This window comes from Micromys minutus (assembly GCF_963924665.1).
Source record: "Micromys minutus genome assembly, chromosome: 5".
NCBI classification, from domain to species: Eukaryota; Metazoa; Chordata; class Mammalia; order Rodentia; family Muridae; genus Micromys; species Micromys minutus.
In genome coordinates, this window is record NC_137974.1 from 13,296,901 (window position 1) to 13,306,965 (window position 10,065).

Consider the following 10,065-nt stretch of genomic DNA (forward strand, 5'->3'; position numbering starts at 1 on the left):
CAGGAAGAGGGTAGAAGTGATGGGGGAAGGATTTGATCACGATGTAAAGTGAATAAATAAATAAAATAAAAGGCAATAAAAGCCAAATGGAATTTTAGATTTCTTTACTTTACATGTATAAATGTTTGTCTGCCTGTATGCATGTACACAATGTGTAAGTGAATGTGGTTGGAAAGGGCTTGTTGGGGTTCCTGAAAATGGAGTTATGGGTGGCTGTGAGCTGCCACGTGGGTTTTGAGAGTCAAACTCAGATCATCTGCAAGAGCCACAAGAACTATCAAGGACTGCGTGTTGTGGATTTGAGTTAATGGATTCCCAAATTAAACAGGAGTCCAAACATCTGCTCATAGGTCGCTGCCCCTAATTGGTTTTGATTTGGAAATAAAGTTGCCAGCAGCCAATGGCTGGGAAGAGAGAAAGAGGAAGGACTTTTAGAATTCCCTAGCAAGAAACGGAGAGGGAGGTGAAGCCACCTTGAGAAGGACGTAGGACTGACCAAGCCCAGAAAATGCAGGAGGGTAAGATGGCCCAAATGTAGGTAAAGGGGCCCAGGGAAGCAAAGATAAAATAGAGAGTTATTAAGTGTTAACTCAAGAATATTGGGGGGGAGGGGGAGTATTTGCTAGCTGCAGGGAGGTTTGCAGGTGCCCAGCTATTGACATGCTTAGAGCATATTAAAAATAAGCCCTCATGTGTATGTCTTTCATAGACCCAACACTTGGGCAGGTATAGAGAAGAGGTGTGCACCCTCTGGGAGTATAGAGCAGATTTAATTATTTACCAAAACAACTGAGCCCTATCTTCAGACTTTAAATGAATGACATACACAACCACCATTAGAGAAAAAAACAAACAAAATAAATACAAAGAGAGCAGGAAAAAGTAACCAATAGCTCTATAATTGAAGAAAAACTTAAGAACAATAAAAATGGACAAAAGCACAAATTAAGTTTAATCTAAAGGCTTTAAACAGAAAGTAAGATAGACAAGTGTCAGTCAATTCTGAGAAAGAGAGAGAGAACATTTATTAGGAAACATTGGTTGCGTGTTTTGATAAGCATCTTTAAATTAAGATAGAATTCCAGGTTAAACTGAGTGTTTAGAGGAAAGACCCCATTCAGTGGGGGCTGGGAATAGGACTCCTGTAAATTGCTTGCTTACCAAGAGTGGAAAGTAGAAAGGCAAGATGTCCAATGTGGCATTTTAGAAATATTTGAAAATTGAAAGAGATGTTACAGTTCTGGATGGAAAAAATGCTGTAAATGTAGTGAGCCTATAATGCAATCTAACAGTTTAGTACAATCCCAACCAAAAGCCAGCTTGATTTGGAATCTAGATAAAGGGCAATCACCTTACCAGGTAGTAAATAGGAGCCATAGTAAAGTGAAACAAGAACGCAAAGACCACCGTAAGACAGGCAGTATTTAAAATGACCTTCTAATCCTGACCAGAGGTAGGTAATATCATCACGTTCACAGACGAAGGAGTTGAGCCTCAGAAGCAGTAGACAAGGTCTAAATAAATAAGAGAGTTGGTTCCAGAGTAACAGCATGTATGAAATGTGCACATCAGAGAACAACAGACTAACAGTCTCATACACGAGAAGGGATATACTTCTAAACATAACATTAAAGAGCATAGCATACAAATTAATTAAAGTTGTTTAACATGTAAGTTTATTTCTATCTAGTAACTAAATAAATGCCAAATAAGTACACACCAAAGCCCACCAAATTTCAAATAACAATTATGAGATAGGAAACATTGTAACAAATTGTAACAATGTCTTATAAAGCCATTCAAGTAAAAAAAAGAAAAAAAAGAAAAGAAAAGAGCATCACTCTGTAGACTTCAGTGCTTTTCAGAACCAATTCCAGGAGATAAGATTGAGGACAATGGTGATGTCCTTGGAAGATAGTGTGAAGAGCAACTCTGAAATTCATGGAGGTCCACAGATCGACAGGCTATTAAAATTATTCAGAGGAACCCCAGGGAATATGATTTCTTTTTCAATTAGTCATCTAACAGTGTTTATCTAATCCCTTTCTGGACTAGTTTCTAGGGACAAAGTGCTAATGAAGCACACGCTCTGACCGCAGCAAGCTGTGAATTAAGGCAAGTGGGACACTGAGAAAGAGCAGCAAAGGGGAGGTCTGTTAAAAGTCAGACCTGAGTGGGCTAGCACACAACCATTAGCCATGAAAGAAGATTCCTCTGGGGAGAAAAATTTTAAGATGACTCTCAGACAAAAAATGCTGTGACAAGTGAATTGTACAGAGACTGGGAGGTAGATGACACCGTGACAGTGAAGGAAGGGAGGACGAAATCAAGGGCTACGTTGGCAGTGTAGAGAGAGGAGAAAGTGAATGGATTACATTTCAGAGGTACTCTTACAGTTTGTTAATTTGAATGTTGAAGGATGAGTGGAATTGGTGGCAGTGTTAGTATTGTTGAGGACACTAACTGGCTTAGCTAAAGTGTTAGTTTGCAAAGAGGACAAACGTTATGAGGAGAGTTGATAATTTAGAATAGAAAGTATATATGAGTAAAATATGAGATTCATGAGTTGCCTTCCATGATAGGTTTGAGATTCCAAAGTTATCTAAAGAGGGATGTCAAATATCCAGATAGGAGGGTGTGGATTTGTTTTTGTTGTTGTTGTTTGTTTATTTAGATTTGACTGGTCCTTAATGTAATCAAATTATCCTCCAGATTAGTTTATCAATCTGTCTGTGAATATGAAGATTATTTTTCAAGGTAGTAAGATATCTGATCACTCGGTGCCATATATGTTCTTATTTTTGCTTATAATATTCTAAAAAGGCTACAAGTAAAAACAAGCACCAAAAAACGTATCCCACAACCAGTCAATAGGAATCGATTATGACAAAGCCCTAATCTAGGTACCAGCAGAATTCTGCCCTATGTAGTTAGGTTAGCAGTAAAACATTCGCCCAAACAAATTGTATTGCATTTATCATTTATGTTTAAAATGTTTATTCATCAAGCTAGTTTTCATCAGTCTTTTGAACTCTAATTCAGTTTACCACTTTCTCTATTTTACCCTTTGTTGAAAATAGATTCTTTTCTCATACAATATATCCTGATTATAGTTTCTTCTCCCTCTACTACTCCCAATTACTGCCCCTGCCTCCCCTCGGGATCCACTCCCTTTCTGGTTCTCAGTGGAAAAGAATAGGCTTCTAAGAGATAGATGATGAAGCAAAAACTATCATATTGAAGTTGGACACAGCAGCCCAACAAGAGAAAAAATATCTGAAGAGCAGGGACAGAAATCACAGGCCAACTTGTTCTCACAGTCAGGAGTCCCATAGAAATACTAAAATAATAGCTATAATTTATACACAGAAGACCTTGTGCATACCTATATGGGCCTGTGCTTTCTACTTCAGTCTTACTTCATATGTGCCTTGGTCAGTTGATTCAGAGGGCCATGTCCTGCTGGTGTCCTCCATCCCCTCTGACTCTTACACACTTAAGGCTTCATCTTCTGAAAGTTCCCTGAACTCTAAGGGGAGGGATTTGGTGCCGGCATCCCATTTAGACTCTCTCTCTTTATCTGAGTAGTGTCTTACTGTGGGTCTGTTCCCTTTGGCAGCTGAAAGAAGAAGCTTCTTTCATGATGACAGGATGAAGCACTGATCTATAACTATAGAAGAATACTATTAGAATTCATTTAATTGATACATATATCAATTAAATATATTTGAAATGGTTGGAACTAGAAGCTATCATCCTGAGTGAGGTAACCCAGCCACAAAAGAACACATATGGCACACACTCACTGATAAGCTGGTACTAGCCCCCAAAAGCTCTCAATACCCATGAAACAATTCACAGACCTTATGAAGGTCAAAAAAGAAGGAAGGCCAGAATATGGATGCCTCAGTCCTTCTTAGAAGGAAGAACAAAACACTCATGGGAGGAATTACAAGGTCAAATAGAGGAGCAGGGATTGAAGAAAATATTCAGAGACTGTCTCACCTGGGGACCCACCCCATATGAAGCTACAAAACCCAAGCACTGTTGCTGATGCCAAGAAGTGTTTACTGGCAGGAAAGAAATATGGATGTCTCTTCAGACGCTCTGCCAGAGTCATACAGATACAGTTAAGGATGCTTGCAGCTAAACATTGGACTGAACAGGGGGACCCCAATGAAGGAGCTAGAGAAAAGACTGAAGGAGCTGAAAGGGTTTGTAACATCATAGGAAAAACAACTTTATCAACCAACCAAACCCTCCACAACGCCCAGGGAGTAAAACACTAACCATTGAGCACACAGGAAGAGAACCATGGCTCCAGTTGCATAGGTAGCAGAGGATAGCACTGTCTGGCATCAATGGGAGAAGAGGCCTTTGGTTCAGTGAAGGCATGTTTTCCCAGTGTAGAGGAATGCTAAGGCACTGAGGTAGAGAAGGTGATTGGAAGAGGGAGAACTTTCATGAAAGCAAGTGGAGGAGGAGGAGGGATAGGAGTGGGGAGAAAGGGAATAACATTTGAAATGTAAATACAGAGAATATCCAATAAAATAATGTTTAAAAATTGATATATATGGCAAAAAAACATATATTTTATAATATATAATATAAATTGTTATATTATATATTTATATTATATAATATAAAAACAATAAAATATTATATATTATATAATATATAAATATATAATCATATCATATAATTTATATTATATATAATTACATATAATAAATAAAATGTATATACCATATACATATACACATACATATACATATGTGTAAATTTGTATATGTATTATATATATATGTGTGTGTGTGTGTGTGTGTGTGTGTGTGTGTGTGTTCAGTTTTACTCTAGGTCTCTGGGCTATCTAGTCTCTGGATCTTGGTTCCTCAATATGTGTAGCATATGGGTCAAATCAGATATTGGTTAGCTATTCCCAGAAGTTCTGTGCCACCATTGCCCTAGCAGATTTTGTAGGCAGGATAGATTGTAAATGAAAAGGTTCATGGCTAGGTTGGTTTCCCTGTTTTTTCTTTTGTTAGCCTGAAAGGTTCTTTCCCACACCAAAGAGGACGTATGTATGTAGAGAAAGAGGTTTCATGTAAATGCCAGTTCAACTGCCTTATATTTAATCAGTGGAGTGGATTGTTCTTGGCAGTGGGTCCTGCTGTCATTTTGCAGAGAGCATCCGTTATCTTAGCAACATCCTAGGGTGTTGGGAGGTTTCCATGGGATCCCCTTGGCCAACAACTCAATTGGATATAACCTAGTTCTGCTCAGAGAAGGTTTGTTTGATGACAAGAAATGCCCAGTTGGGAATCTGTATCTTATTTCACCTCATTATTATTATTTTAGGGTGTTTCCACTGCACTAGATTTCCATATCATCCCTCAAGTGCCCTGAAATTCCAGCTGTCTCTCTCTGGATTTTCTCTCTCTATCCTCTCTTTTCCTCTCCCCATCTGATTCTATCCCTACTCACCCCCAGGATACCTGTAAAATTTATTCTATTTTCTCCTCTGAATGAGATCTGTGTGTTCCCCCTCTCTTCCCCCACAAAACCCATCCTCTATATTTATCCTTTCTGCGTCTGTGGATTGCACATTGGTTATCATAAGTGAATACATAACATATTTATCTTTCTGGTTCTAGGTTACCTCACTCAGGATGATTTTTTTTTCTTGTTTCATCCATACACCTACAGATTTCATGATGCCAGAGGTAACCCAGTCACAAAAGAACACGCATGGTATGCAGTCACTGATAATTGGATACCAGCCACAGTAAGCTCTGAATACCGAAGAAGCAAATTTTAGACCTTATGAAGCTCAAAAAGAAAGAAGGCCAAAATGTGGAAACCTCAGTCCTTAAAAGGGAGAACAAAACACTCACTGGAGGAGGTACAGGATTAAGTGGAAGAGCAGAGATTGAAGAGCAGCCCGGTGGCTGCCTCGCCTGGGGATCCAAGCCATGTGCAGCCACCGGGCCCAAGCACTATAGCTGATGCTGGGAGGTACTTGCTAGCAGGAACCAGATAGGGGTGCCTCCTCAGGGGCTCTGCCAGAGTCATGCAGATGAGCATGCTTCCAGCTACCTATCAGACTGAGCATGGGGACCCCAGTGAGGGTGCTGGTGTGGGGGTGGGGGAATGAAGGAGCAGAAAGGGGTTTGTGGCCTCATGGGAAGAACAACATTGTCGCCCAACCAAATCCTCCGCAGCTCCCATGGACTAGATCACCAACCACCTACCACGCATTGAGAGGCCCATGGCTCCAGTTGCATATGTAGCTGAGAGTAACATTGTCTGGCATCAATGGGAGAAGAGATCTTTGATCCCAATGTAGGGGAATGCAAGCTCTGGGGTGGTGAGGAATGAGTGCACCTTCCTGAAGACAAGTGGAAGGGGGAGGGCAGATGGGAGTGGGTGGGAGAAGGGGATAACATTTCAAATGTAAATACAGAGAGTATTTAATTAAAAAACAAAAAAAAATTCATGATGCCATTTTTTAATGGCCAAGCAAAAAAACTACATTATATAAATTTCTTCAATCTATTCTTCTGTTGAGAGACATCTAGTTTGTTTATAGTTTCTAGCTATTATAAATAAAGCTGCTATGAGCATAGCTGAGCAAGTGCCCATGATACAGGATGGAGCATCTTCTGAGAATATGCCCCAAAATGCTGGATCTTCAAGTAGATTGATTTCCAGCTTTCTGAGGAATCACCATGTTTACTTCCATATTGGCTGTACAAGTTTGTTCTTCCTTCAGCAATGCAGGCATGTTCTTCTTGCTCCAAATCCTCATCAGTATGGGCTGTCACCTGTGTTCTTGACCTTAGTCATTCTGATATGTGTAAAACGAAATCTCAAAGTAATTTTGATTTGCATTTCTCTGGTGGATAAGGATGTTAAACATTTCTTTTAAGTGTTTTTCAGGTATTTGAGATTCTTGAACTGAGAATTCTCCATTTAAACCTGTTTCCCATCTTTCATTGTTTTGTTTGGATTTTTTATTTGATTCCTACTTTTTTGCATTCTATGTATATTTTAGATATTAATCCTCTATTGAATATGGCATTGGTTTTAAAAAAATCTTTACCCATTCTGTAGGCTGCTGCTTTTGTCTGATTGACAGTGCCTTTTGTCTTACAGAAATTTTCAGTTTCATGAAATCCCATCTATTAACTGTTGATCTTAGTTACTGTGTTAACAGTGCTCTGTTCAGAAAGCTGTCTCCTGAGCCAATGTGTCCAAAGGTACTCTCTACTTTCTCGTCTGTCAGGTTCAGTGAATCTGGTATTATGGGGAGGTCTTTGATCCACTTGTGTCTTACTCAGGGTTTCTATTCCTGCACAAAATATCATGACCAAGAAGCAAGATGGGGAGGAAAGGGTTTATTCAGCTTACACCTCCACATCGCTGTTCATCACCAGAGGAAGTCAGGACTGGAACTCAAGCAGGTCAGGAAGCAGGAGCTGATGCAGAGGCCATGGAGAGATGTCACTTACTGGCATGCTTCCCCTGGCTTGCTCAGCCTGCTTTTTTTTATAGAACCCAAGTCTGCCAGCCCAGGGATGGCTCCACCCACAATGGGCTGAGCCCTCCCCCCTTGATCACTAGTTGAGAAAATGCCTTACAGCTGGATTTCATGGAGACATTTCCCCAACTGAGGCTCCTTTCTCTGTGATAACTGCAGCTTGTTTCAAGTTGACACAAAACCAGCCAGTACAACTTGGACTTGAATTTTGTGCAAGGCATGAAGTATGGATCTATTTGCATTCTTGTACACACTGATGCCCAGTTTTACCAGCACTATTTGTGAGAGTTTTTTTCCCCCCAGTGCATATTTCTGTCTTCTTGATAAATAATCAGGTGTCTATAGGTGTGTGGATATATGTTTGATTCCATCGATAAACCTATCTTTTTTTTTTTTTTTTTTTTTTGGTGCCCATACCATGCAGTTTTTATTTCTCTAGGTAGTACAACTTGAAATCAGGAATGGTGATCCCTTCAGAGGTTCTTTCTTCAGGATTGTCTTATCTATCCCAGGTGTTTTTGTTTGGTGATTTTTTTTTTCATATGATGTTGAGAATTGTCCCTTTAAGGTCTGTAAATAATTTTTTCAATTTTAATGGGGACTGCACAGTTATCTGTAGGTTGCTTTTGGTTGGATGACCATTTTTACCACCAATCTCTGAGCATTGGAGATCTGTTTATCTACTGTTGTCTTCTGCAATTCTTTCTTCAAAGACCCAAAGTTTTTATTATGAAGGTCTTTCATGGCTGACGTGGCTGCGGGTGTGCTTCTCGGTGGGGGCCAGGCAGGGCGAATGCCTAGTGGAGAGGACACACTCCTGGTGTGGGTGGGCTCCGTGGCTACCAACTAGGGCTGTCGGAGAAGCGACTGAAGCCCAAGAGCGACTGCACGGCTGTGCCTCACATCGTCGTAGATGCTGGTCATTTTTCCGCAGTAGAATCTCCATGGCCTGAATAATCCATGACAATAATTTTGAGCAGAATATGTTTAATAAGAATATAAACTAATCAAGACGGTTGGAAATCTGAGGCAGAATTTACCCTTGGTGTGTCTGGTGATTGGTCCTGTGACAGTGTTTTACCTGGGCCTGCGTGCCATGGAGTGCCATCACCAAATAGAGGAACGTAGCTAGCCAGCCAGACTGGAGAACCCCAAGGCAACTGTACGAACTGGTCTGGACATCAAAGCCAACAAAACACTCATCTATCACAGAGATGTGCTTTTAATATTCATCGGAGGTGTGCGTTGGGGCAGAACCACACTAATGAGGACTATGCTGGATGCACATCCTGAAATCCATTGCAGAGAGGAAACCAGGGTCATCCCTCGAAGCAGATGTGGTCCAGGTCCCGTAAAGAAAAGATGCGTCTAGATGAGGCTGGTGTCACAGATGAAGTGCTGAATTTCGCCAGGCAAGCCTTCCTTCTGGAGGTCATTGTAAAACAGGGAAGCCAACACCTTATTTATGGAACAAAGATCCTTTTGCTAAATTTCTCCTGAGGGTCCAAGATGGCCGTGCGTCAGTACAGTCAATGATTTCTCAGAAAGTTACTATAAGTGGATTGGACCTGAACAGCTACGGGGGATGTCTGATCAAGTGGAACCGGGCCATAGAAACCATGTACAACCAGTGTATGGAAGGTGGTTATAAGAAATGCATGTTGGTTCAGTATGAACAGCTCGTCTTACTCCCTCAACGGTGGGTGAGAACACTCCTAAAGTTCCCCCATATTCCGTGGAACCATTCGGTTTTGCACCATGAAGAATGATGGGGAAAGCTTGGGGAGTTTCTCTGTCAAAAGTGGAAGGATTAACAGACCTGTTAATGTAGGGGCTCTATCGAAGTGGGTTCGGACGATTTCCCCAGATGTCTTACAAAACATGGCAGTGATAGCACCTGTGCTAGCCAAACTTGGATACGACCCATACGCCAATCCCCCTAACTACGGAAAACCTGACCCCACGATCCTTGAAAACACCAGAAGGTTCTATAAAGGAGAGTTTCAGCTACCTGACTTTCCGAAAGAAACACCGCAGACTGAGCACGTGCAGTAGCTGAGCACGAAACTTCCCACAAGTGAGGGGAGGCTGCCTTGTCTACAGAAGGCTAATCTCAGGAACTGCTGTCTGCCTGGAGAAGGAGGTGTTTGTATATCCTGGTCACCTGCCAGCTTCCTGTCCCTGGGGGAGGAGTCACACATCCGGGCCTCCCTAGATGGTCTTGAGCCCAGTAACATGCATGGCCCTCAAGATGAGGAGCCCAGCCGGAACCCAGTTCTGTTGCAGCTCCTCTTGTCCTTGTCATTCCTTCCCAGATTCAGGTCTTTCATTTCAAAGAAAGGAGAGTTTGAAGATGGCATTCCATTAAAAAAAAAAAAAAAAACAAATCAGGCAGTCTCATTCAGAATAGGTTTTCTGTATACGTTCCCATGTTTTGTAGAACCGGTGCCTGTTTAAATGTATTGATGTGGATAATAGTAAATACCTTAATTATTTAAATAATTCATTGTATTGTTTCAGAGACG

General features: G+C 41.0%; 1 pseudogene across 1 annotated transcript; it reads left to right on the forward strand.

Moving 5' to 3' along the window:
• Positions 1-8,561: 8,561 nt before the first annotated feature.
• On the forward strand, positions 8,562-9,595 carry LOC308420883 (protein-tyrosine sulfotransferase 1-like; annotated as a pseudogene). Its single transcript has one exon. The product of its transcript is annotated as a protein-tyrosine sulfotransferase 1-like (transcript).
• The last annotated feature ends 470 nt before the right edge of the window (positions 9,596-10,065 follow it).